General features: G+C 41.0%; 1 pseudogene; it reads right to left on the bottom strand.

The window, feature by feature from the left end:
• Window positions 1–262: 262 nt before the first annotated feature.
• Window positions 263–2,537, bottom strand: LOC112299539 (cold shock domain-containing protein E1 pseudogene; annotated as a pseudogene).
• Between the last annotated feature and the right edge of the window lie 9,510 nt (window positions 2,538–12,047).

Here is a 12,047-nt window from a genome sequence, read left to right as displayed (position 1 = left end):
AATTTAAGTTTTTTAGTAGCCACATTAAAGATATAAAAAAGAAACAGCTGAAATTAAATTTTAATAATGTATTTTTTAAATTTTAAAATGGTTTTTTAAATGTATTTTTTAAAACATAACACAAGGAAGGTGTTAAAATTGGTGTAATAGCTCAATAGAATAAGTATTTCAAATTGTGGGTAGGGATGAACAGGGAGATATTCAGACCCTTCACCGGAATCTCCCCAACTTGATCACAGCGGATTAATGACGTGCTTTGTGGATGTGGTTAGTCAATGACACCAGCCTGACAGATCTTTCTTTCTGCACCAAATCCCATGGAGTTATCTGGTCCCCTTGGCTTGATGAAGGTTCTTGACGAAGAACCATTAGGCAAGGAGCACTGGTATCATCCAGGGTGATGTTCTTCAAGGGATTGACCAGCCTGCTAGGTCATGGGGCTGCAACAGCCTTGGGGCCCTCACAGACCCCCAAACACTGCAAGCACTGCACTTGCCACTGCGCTGGTTAAGAATCACCAGGAATTCCACCTCATCTGCAGCCTGTAGCTCAATGCCATCCTGAACTTATCTCACATGGAAAAAGAGCTTCTTGCTATCTCCTGCTTCATGGTTAATGAAGCCAAATGGATCTTTCACACACTCCACAGTGGCCCTACGCAGAGGTGTGATGTTATAGGCCATGGTCTGTGCATTTTGGCCCAGGACAGACAATTGGAATTTGACACTCTCCCCTTTCTGCAGGCAATCCCCTTTGTTGTCCATTCCAACTATGTCAGATGGATAGATCTTGCCTTTCATACTCCCTTTGTCCACAATCTCAGTCATTTCTTGGTACTTAGTCTATGTCAGATCAATACTCCTGAAGGGGTGAAAACTTTAACCAGGTAGATGGTAGGATCAGCTTCTTCAGTAACACCATTCACCGAGTGTGTTTTGTTGACTTTTTCTGCACTGACTTTGTTGTCTTCACCTTTGGACAAGCTGTACTCCACTATGCCCCCCAGTTCCAGGCTTTCGATATCACCAGAGAACTTACTGTAATAGAAAAACATTTCCTTATCATGACTGGCTGTTTCAATAAATCCAAAGTTATCCTTCAGAGTTGCCACATAACCCAAGAGCCCCTTGGAGTTAGAACGATGACCTAAAAGTCATGCACAGGTTGCAATCTGCTGTCCAGGCCTCTGTCACTAATAGTAAATTCAACTGCATTCACTAATCTGAGGGGAAGTAGATCCATCCACATCCTTGACTTGAAAAGCGGTAGTCAGTTTCACCCCACAATCATCATAAGCAGTAATACCAATCTCAGCCTCCTTTTCTTTGCCTTTATTTGGGCTAGTGGTTTTAGGATTGGGAAAAGTGGCTTCTTTTTCTACAGTGCCTGGAAAATGACTGAATGGGGATGGAATGAAACCGTGCCCTTGGGAAGTTTTTTAATCCTAATAGCATGATTTCTTTGGGCAGAGAGCATATCGGGAAACACCGTAAACTCTACTTCATCTGCAGTATGGAGCTGGTTCCCATCCAGAATTTCACCACGGTGGAAGAACATTTGAGCATCACGATCCACACGCTCGATGAAACCAAAACCATCTTTCATGGCAGCAATTACACCCACTTCTCTGGCTTCATTAGAACTTCTATGTTGGTTGCTTGTTCTAATTTGTCACGTCGCTCTGTTGAAATAGTAAACCTAACACGATCGCCTTCCAACAGGGTCACCTTGGATTTTGTATCTTTAGGAATCATAAAGTCAACTTTAATGTGTCCTGGCAATGGGTCATTCTGGTTTTTACTGGGTACTTTGGGGATAACTTTGGTTACAGTTCCTTGAAAATATTCAATGCTGATATCTTCAAAAATGACTGTTCCTTGAGGCAGTAGTCTGACATCTGTTGCAACTTCTTTACCATTTCTGTCCTTGATTGTGAATTCCATGTCATCTCCAGGCCATGAGGTGTCTAAGTCTCCTTTCAATTCACTATAGTGGAGGATTATCTCTTTTACAACATCACCTCTTTCAATAAAGCCAAAGACTCCTTCATAGCACAAACGACTCCCTAACAGCGGGCTTGTTTCTTTTTCACCAGCAGAATGTTTTGAGCACTTACAGCACCAGTATGTTTACTGTTATCAATTACAAAGTTTATTTTATCTCCGCTTTCCAGCTGAACATTCCCTTCCACCTCTTCAGGGGTGTAAGTCAGATGAAACACTTCTTGTCCATTCATTCGTTCTTCGGGGACGATTTCTTGTTTTATCTTCACCTGTTTAATAGCAATCAATGGCTTTCCCAGTCCTCTGGTCAGATGTTACTTTGAATTCAACATCATCTCCTAGTTTTAAGTCCTGCAGGTTGCCATTATACCGTGAACAGTGGAGGAAAAGTCTAGCTTGATGTTCTGAACACTCACTAAATCCATAAGAGGTTAGCAGTTTTTCGATAACCCCCATCTCACGCAGGGCTGCTGAAGTACCATTGGGGTGCCCATCGTGTCCATTGTTGCAGAGAAGGTTTGGGTCAAAGCGCATCTTGCCGGGATAATCAATATTGCCCTTTCAGTAGTATTTGCTGATTCTTCTTTTTCAGCACACGTTTCAAAGGACGAAAGTTGCTAGTATTTATATTTAAAAAAAAAAGAAAGAAAGAAAGAGCGAGAGAAAATGACCTATCGGTCCTGTAGAGAATACGACCGCTGCTGCGCCGGGTGGTCTCACAGCACAGCACGGCACTGAAGAGCGCAAAGACAACGAGCAGCGTGGGAAGTGCTCTCTCAAAGCTCTTGAGCAGGCACAAACTTCTCGTTTCAGATCAAGTGTTGTGTCTTCAACTCAAGTGTACTCTTCTCTGGTCTTGTTGGTTGTTTGAAGGCTTGTTCTTTGCCTGACCTGAACTTGAAGCAGCGGGTTCAGGTGGTGAAGTCTGTTCTGTTATACTTCATACCCAACAGCTCAGTGCCCCCTCTCCAGTGCCGCCATAAGCAGCGTGGCCCGGTATGTAGGCTAAATTGTAATAATGTATCTTATTGTACTCAATATATCCGAATTATTGTCATTTGAACATGTAACCACTATAAACTTTTTAATAAGATTTTTATATTTGGGGGGTTATGAAGTCTTTAAAATCTGATGTGCATTTCATAGTTAGCGCACATCTCAGTTCAGTACATCTGGAATTAATTTCAAGGGCTCTGCAATCATCATGTGGCTAGCTGATGGCTATGGTACTGGGCAGTGCAGTTTGGACACAGAGCAGACACAAAGCATGGGGCCTTGAGAGATATCTGCATTTAGGAGACAGAAGGAGAAAAAGGAGCCAATGAAAGAATAGACAGAGGTAGGAGGAGAATCCAGATAGCACAATGTTCAAAATCCAAAGGAATTATACTTTGGGAAATGTGGTAGTTGGGGAGAGGTATGGTGGGAAATCATCACGTGTTCTCTTTCTTCAGTGATCCGGCTCATTCGACGCTTACATTCAGAGGTTTTGTCTGTAATGAAGCTCTAAATTGCAAAGTCACTTTCCTTTGTTCTGGCATCAGTAGTCTCATATACACATCTAGCCATAAGTTTAAGCTCAGACATAGGTGGCAGAGAATAACCAGGTGACTAGGCAAAAGAAGAAGGGAGCACTAAGGTGGCATGAAGTTGTTGGAGGATGTGATGATTTTGAACAGGTGCCTGGTGGGAGTAAGATGGAGATGATGTTACCATGACAACTGATTATTTCATTGGTTCAATGACCAGTTGCTATGGTAATGAAACCTTTGTGTCAGTATGACATGGATCCAAGAGAGAGGATGCTTGTGCAAAGGACCCTTTGCTCATTGATAAATGTTTTTATATTTGCAATAATTTCTGCATTGCTTGATGAAGCTTTCCCCAGGAACTCCAATCAACATTGATGTTTCCCTCCTCCTTCCTGTTCATTTATAGCAATCACCGCTTGGAGAATGCATATTTTTCATTGCTTATGTTCTATATAGTGTTTTCTTATCTGGTAGTCTTTAATTGTTCTAGTAAGTTATCTCTTTCTCTTGCACAGATATAATCCTATTGAAAGCAGGGATCATTCTTACAATTTAGTTGTGTTTTCAAAAGACTTGGAGTTAGTGGAAAAAGCAGACAGATCTTTCCTTATATATTACCTCTGCTTCTTCCATTTGTCAATTGTATGGCCTTAGGAAAGTCATTTTATCTTCTGGATTTCTTTTTCTTTTATAAAATGGCATAATAAAACTTGCACTGTAAGGTTGCTTGTGATGATTATATATAACCTAAATAAAGTAGCTGGCCTATAGTAGGGACTCAATCAATGGTCCTGATTATTATAACATGGTGCCCAGTCTGGTCCCAGGTGCTATGATTAGCACTTAGTAATACTTGATGAATATTAAGATAATGATGACAGATGTAAGATAACAGTCGTCCTATGGTGGCCCAACTATACATCAGCTGTAGTTCTTTTTTTTCTTTGGGGTGACATTGGTTAATAAAATTATATAAATTTCAGGTTTACAATTCTATAATACATCATCTATATATTGTATTGTGTGTTCATCACCCCAAGTCAGGTCTCCTTTGCAATATTTACCTTGCACCCCAAGCTATGCTGATTATAACTTTTTGGGAGGAAAAATGTTAAAGCATTTAATTAGGAAAAATGAGAGACTAGATAACCAGAGATCTTGTGCCTCCTTTATGGAAGAACATACTACCAGTGAAGTAGTTGTGCCCCTCCCCCCACCAAAAAAAAATCACACATGAATCTGATTGAGCCTCTAGACCCAACTACTGATTTATGAGAAATGCAAGAGGACAGAGCACTTGTTACAAACCACCCCAGAGAAGCAATCAGCAAGACCAGTTTTGTGGGAAATACTACAGGAAAAATAATGTATAGTTTCTCCCACAAACACTTTACAAGAAAATAAGAGCAGAGCAAGAGTTTATAAATTAAAAATATTCAAGGGACATATTATCCAATTTCCATACACGAACGTTATTGGAGTGTTGGCTAGTGCTTGGGAATTGTTGAAGATGGACGATGTGTATATGCGAGTTCATTGTATTATTTGTCTATTTGCATATCTGTCTGAACTTTTTCATAGAAAATAAAAAAGTTTAAAAAGGATTAAGGAATTATATTTAAAACCTTAAGTGCATTTATCCAAGACTGCTTGCTCAGTAATGATGCCTAGATATAAGGAAATACAGCATATTCCTTTTTTTGTTAACATTTAAAAAATATATTTTATTGATTATGCTATTACAGTTGTCTCATTTTTTCCCCCACCTTTATTCCCTTCCTTCCTTCACCCCCCTCCCACCAGCATTCCCCCACTTTAGTTCATGTCCATGGGTCATGCATATAAGTTCTTTGGCTTCTCCATTTCCTATACTATTCTTAACCACACCCCTGTCTAATTTGTACCTACCATTTATGCTTTTTATTCCCTGTACCTTTCCCCCCATTCTCTGCCCTCACCCTCCCCACTGATAACCCTCCATGTGATCTCCATTTCTGAGATTCTCTTCCTGTCCTAGTTGTTTGCTTAGTTTTTGTTTTTTTAGGTTCAGTGGTTGACAGTTGTGAGTTTGTTGTCATTTTACTGTTTATATTTTTGATTTTCTTCTTTTTCTTAGATAAGTCTCTTTAACATTTCATATAATAAGGGCATGGTGATGATGAACTTTAACTTGACTTTGTCTGGGAAGCACTTTATCTGCCCTTCCATTCTAAATGATAGCTTTGCTGGATAGAGTCATCTTGGATATAGGTCCTTGCCTTCCATGACTTTGAATACTTCTTTCCAGCCCCTTATTGCCTGCAAGGTTTCTTTTGAGAAATCAGCTGATAGTCTTATGGGGACTCCTTTGTAGGTAGCTTTCTCCTTGTCTCTTGCTGCTTTTGAGATTCTCACCTTATCTTTAATCTTGGGTAATGTAGTTGTGATGCACCTTGGCGTGTGCTTCCTTGGGGCCAACTTCTTTCTTGGGGGCCAACTCTCTGAGCTTCCTGGACTTCCTGGAAGTCTATTTCCTTTGCCAGATTGAAGGAGTTTTCCTTCATTTTTTTTCAAATAAGTTTTCAATTTCTTGTTCTTTCTCCTCTCCTTCTGGCACCCCTATGATTCGGATGTTGGAATGTTTCAAGTTGTCCTGGAAGTTCCTAAGCCTCTCCTCATTTTTTTGAATTCTTGTTTCTTCATTCTGTTCTGGTTGAATGTTTATTTCTTCCTTCTCCTCCAAATTATTGATTTGGATCCCAGTTGCCTTCCCTTTACTGTTGGTTCTCTGTATATTTTTCTTTATTTCACTTTTCATAGCCTTCACTTTTTCTTCTATTTTGTGACCATACTCAACCATTTCTGTGAGCATCCTGATTACCAGTGTTTTGAACTCTGCACCTGATAGGTTGGCTATCTCTTCATCGCTTAGCTGTATTTTATCTGGAGCTTTGATCTGTTCTTTCATTTGGGCCATATTTTTTGGCTCTGCACTCCTGTTATGTAGTAAGGGTATTTGCCAGGGCAGGGCCACCCATTGTGGTGCTGTCTGTGGGGGAGGTGTCTGAGAGGGAACAATGTCACCTGCTTGACTCTTGGCCAGCTTTCAGTCACTTCCCCCACTGCCCACAAGCAAATTGGGTCCTTCTGATGCTGATTCCTGGGTGAGTGGGTTTGTGTATGTTCTAGGACCCTGTGGGTCTTTCCAACAAACTCTCCCATGAGGCTGGGAGTTTCTCCCACTGCTGCAAGCCCCACAGGTTTTTTCAGTCAGAGGCTTTGAGGCTCTATTTCTCCTCGCTGGAACCCTGGGTTGCACAATCTGTCTTGCTTCCCAGTTGTTCCTCCCGGTTTATCCACATGCAAATGTGGGACTGCCTGGTCTGCCAGCCACTGGCTTGCTGTGAATCTTCTCTGCCTCTCCAACCAGTCTTAATGAATGTTTCTTCTTTAGCTCCTTTGCTGTAGGACTTCCATACAGTTCCATTTTCTGGCAGTTCTGGTTACTTTTTGTTTTTAAATTTGTTGTTGTCCTTCTTTTGGTTGTGTGAGGAGGTAAAGCGTATCTACTTATCTTGGTTGGAAGGAAGGAAATACAGCATATTCCTTAGCATAGTGTTGGACAAATGCATTGTGATGGTTTGATGAATAAATTATATTTTCCCTAACTAGTCCTCCATACTGAGGTTTCTAGATTGTATAAATAATCGATATTTTTCTATTTCAAATTACAAGAGTATTAGTCATAAGGTCATAGGTAAGATTCCTTGAAAAAACATATTACAAAAAGGAGTTTGTGGGCAAGAAGTTTTCTGGAGAGGTGGAGAAGTATGCTTTGTGATCAATCCTAGTGGGGGAGTGAAGGAAAGAGGAATGGGCAGAGTGGGGAGTTGAAGTGTGATAGAGTTGCCAAACAAATCTCATCTGACTTAGAACCTCCTCACCCCCAACACCTAGGGAGGGAGCTCAGAGAGATGGAAGGGCCCTCCAAATATGTCCCACCTTGAAAAATGGGACCAGGCACTTACACTTGGAATGACCCTCCCACCTACCTTGCCCCAATACACTTGAACTCCTTTTAGGATGAGCTCGAATGTTTCTGTGTTTGCGAACTCTTTCATGAAGCCTCTACCCTCAGATCAAATTCCTTCCTCCATTATCCTTTCTCTATGAACCATACAGGAGAATAGGAAGAGCTCACGTTTGTAACACTTCTTACGTGCTAGGCACCATGTTAAGCACTCTACATGTGCCTTGTTTTAATTAACTCACACCATACTTAGGCAGTAGGTACTGTTATTATCCCCATTTACTGATGAGAAAATTGAAGCTCAGAGAGATTAAAGCAACTTGCCCCAACTGAAGTCATTGAGCTAGTGAGTGGCAGGGCTGGATTTAACCCTAGGCAAGGGAGCCCACACCCTGTTCACTTATTGTTATCCCTCTCTCGTTATCACTAGCATATACTCTCCTAATCACTTTTATGCTGTACTGCCCCCTACCTACTGCTTTTATCTTTGTACTATAAGCCCTGAAAGCTATTACCCAGCCTAGAGTTAGTATTTGACAAATGTTTACTGAATGAACAGATAGGCATCTCATCAGCATTTCTAGCAAAATTCATTTCAGAAACATATCAAATCCAGGTGCAATTTATAAGCACAAGGATGACATAGTTCAGGGTAGCAAGGAACAAGAAACCCCAGTATGGCAGAAAAAGAGACTGAATAGGGAAGTGGGCATAATAGGCCATGAATGAACTGCTAGACAGTCAAAAAGGAAAAATCATACTCGATTGAGTACTGAAGCATAAGCTTTGTGTTTGTGTGTATGTGTGCACGCAGGCCCACGGGCCTTCTGGCATCTCTTGCTTTCAGAATCATTAAAAAAAAACATTCCACTTTCATTCTACTAAGCTTAATAGTGGATTATGAATTCAGATTAAATGAAATCAAAATGGCGTCATGAGTCAAGAAGTATTCAAAATAGTTGCTCAAAAGTGGAGATGAGAACTTATAGGGAAAAGTAGAAATATAGGAATTACAAATAAGTTTCCATTATATAGAAAAACAACTCTTCTCAGAATGCAGGAAAACATATTTAGACAATCCGTGTGGTGTATTAGCAAAAGAAAGGATTTTGAAATCATAGGATTGAGGCTCAAGTCTTTACTAGCAACATGACCTCAGTTTTCCTTACCTATAAAGTGGGGACAATGATCTCCAACTTTTTGGATCATTATGGGGATTTAGTAAGGTAAACTATGACTTCCCTTTTCCACAACCTGTTCCTGAGAGAAGCCATTGAACGTCAACATTTTGCTAGTCTTGTTTCATAGATCTCCCGCACATTTTTTCCTGGACTATTTCAAACCAAATCCTAGATATCATGTCAGTTCATCTTCAATATTTCAGTTTCAAGGATTTCTGTTGTTATTATTATTATTACTTTTATCAAAAGGAACCCCAATGTAATCTCCTGGTGGGGAGAGGAGGAGGAAGAATCTTTTTGCACCTGTTGTTCAGTTTGGTTAGCCAATTAAGGTTAACCTGCACAGGTTTACTGGATAACTTTATTTCTGCGCTTTGAATTAGCCCTTCAAATATTCCAATTATTTCCAACACTGTGCATGTTGTAGTTGCAGTATTTTAATTTTTTAAGTGACTAGTAGAAATAGCAGGTTGACTCCCTTCCCAATGTGAAGAACTGATCCACAGATTTGGACAGTCCAAATTTATTTTCAGGTTCTTCAATGCTTGCTTCAAGGATATTCTAGTCTCGGGTAAGAGGTACATGCCTGATGTTAATCAATCAGAATAGATGACATTTACTGCATTCTTTTGACCACTGAAGTAAAAGCTTCAAAAAGATTAAAAAATGAACGAGGAACAGTGACTATATCTTAACCTTCCTTGTAACTTCCCCTGGGACATGACATTGGTCTATGGTACCTATCCCCCAGATCAGGACTGAGTTTCAAATTCTGTATTTCCAAGTCTTTCACTGCATTGCATGAATCATCCCATTTTCCACATCTCCTCCTACTTCCCAAGCAGGCTCTTTTACGAGGCGATGACACCAGAAATCCGGATCACCAACAGGAGCAAATTCAGAAAGGGTCTGCATTAGTCAGGATAGGCTCTGTTACAGTACGGTAGCAATTCCCAATTTTCGGTGGCCTTCCTAGGTCAGCTGTGGCTTTGTTACACATTGCCTTCACTCTGGGACCCAAGCAGATGGATTAGTCTCTGTCTTGAATGTTGTTGATCATCAGGGAATCAGGAAAGGAAAACATCGTGAAGCACACTGACTCAAAGATTCCACCTGGAAGGGGCCCCTCCGGCCACGCACATTCCATCTGTAAGTCACATAACCAAGCCTGCTGTTGATGGAGTGGGGAAGTACAATCTACCCCTGAGAGGCACAGTATGTGTTTGGAAGTAACAGTATGGTCTACCACAGGGTCTCTTACCACCCCCCTCTCCTGTTTTGGTTGCAAACAGATTTTTTGCTTCCTGCCCCCTCATGCAGCAAAGAGTTTTTGGATTGCTTATGTCTATAGAAAAAAATAAAGAGAATTCTTTGGTACTTTGTGTGGGTAGGTTCCAACCTCAGCTGTGTCTCTAGCAAGGTTTGAGAGGTTTCCTGAAGTGGTACTTGGATGTAAACACCACCCACTTGCAGTGACCAGAATCCAGTAAGTTATAATTTGCATATTAGTGTAAACTGACGGGTTAGTAGGTCTTTGAAGGTGAGCTTAGAGCCAGATAGTTCTGGGTTCAAACCCTGACTCTACCACTCTCAAACTGCTGAGCCTGTTTCCTCTCCTTTAAAATGTGGATGACCACCTTGTAGTTTCCTTCTAAGGATTAAATGAAAACAGATGCAAAGGATCTCTCATGTTCCCAATCACACAAAGACCACAAGAAATATGAGCCGTTCCTCACCATCCTCCCCCTAGCATCGGGGTGTCTTGATCATTTTTATTCAGCTCATTAGGCATTAAATAGGTCAATAACTTCACAACTTTAAATCAAACAAGTTTCTTAACCATCACGTTTGCACCCAGAGTTTGAGGCTCTTTTGGGCTGCCAACCTTGGTTGCTCTTTCCTGGTTCTTTCCATTCTGTCATTCCCAAAGATTAACTCCAAGACAGATTTCCTCCGATGCCACTCTATCTGAACATTCTCTGATTCAGTCTTCCTAGCACCACCCGTGTTTCGTCTACACCATTGCTTGCACATAATGTAAATCCTTTATTTAATCTACGCATTTGTTAATGTTTGTTCAGCTGTCTTGGTGCCCATGTGTATTTCATTATGCTTCTAATTAGCTCAGTTGATTCTGAGAGTGGAGGTAAGCCAAAGTTTAAGCCAGATGGTTACAGGAAGATGGATGGGGGTGTGGAATGGGGGAAGTAGGTGGTATAAGTGCACTAGTGCAAATTCACTGCCAGAACTAGGGGAAAGAAATAGGCTACTGCCTTCCACTAGAAAGAAATATTCTATCCTTTCTCTGAGAATGATTAAGTAGTAGAGTGTTTGAGAAGGATCACACTTGGCCTTAATGATGAAATCTGAAGTTCACACCAAGCTCCCAGAGAGCAGGAACTAAATTTATGGATGGTTTATACAGAGCGATAGGGTCCAGCTTCACGAGTCAGTTATTCCCACTAGCCACTAGTGTTTAAGGATCACTCACAAGACTGCAAATTCCATGGTCTCTACTTTCGTTTTCTTGTATCTACTCAACCACTTTCAATTTACACAAGCTTTCCTCCTCTACCCCAGATTTTCTTTCTCTACTCCCAGCTTTGCTTGTCTTTACAGAGCAAACTCCTACTCATTTATTCAGACTCAGTCTTAACTCTAAGGGTAAAGCTGTCTTTGGTGCCCCACCCCTATCCAATCTGACAGAGTTTAACTGTGCTTTTTCTGTTTCAAGGCACAAGGAGAACTCTCTAGAAACTGCAATGAGAATATGTACATGTCTGCCTCTCTAGAAGCCTAGGAACCTGTTGAAGGTAGAGAAATTATTTATTTCCTTTTGGCTCCCTAGTATTTAGCCCAATGCTTGGTATAGAGTAGGGGTCTGATCGATGACTTCTGAATGCTGTTTAAGTATGCAGAGTGACCAACACCGAGTGTTTTTATTAAATAGCAATTAGTGGTTCTGAGGGCATCCCAGCAGCCTCTGTATAGTTCTTCCTGCATTTAACACCTGAAATATAAAGTATTATAGAAAGGTATCTGGGGAATCTGGAAGACTCCTCCAGGGCTGGGAATGATAAGGAGGTACCTACTCAGGTTTTTCTCTCTCCCTCTTTCAGGACTTGGCTCACTTAAAATTCATTTCTAATTTTCTGCTTTCCTCTTACAATAAAGGGTCAGGTAAGGCCCCGCTTGTCTAAGTGGCTGTGGGTCACGTGAGGCACTGAACACCCTGCTGCTGGTGCACTGCCAGTGCCGAATCAAGATTTTTGCAGGGCTGTTGCAGCCCAGCTCGGGGCTGTGTTTCTTTCAGGGAATTTAT

This window comes from Desmodus rotundus, chromosome 3 (assembly GCF_022682495.2).
Source record: "Desmodus rotundus isolate HL8 chromosome 3, HLdesRot8A.1, whole genome shotgun sequence".
Lineage (NCBI taxonomy): Eukaryota > Metazoa > Chordata > Mammalia > Chiroptera > Phyllostomidae > Desmodus > Desmodus rotundus.
Note: the sequence above shows the minus strand (reverse complement) of the source record. Positions and strands in the feature narration are given on the sequence as shown.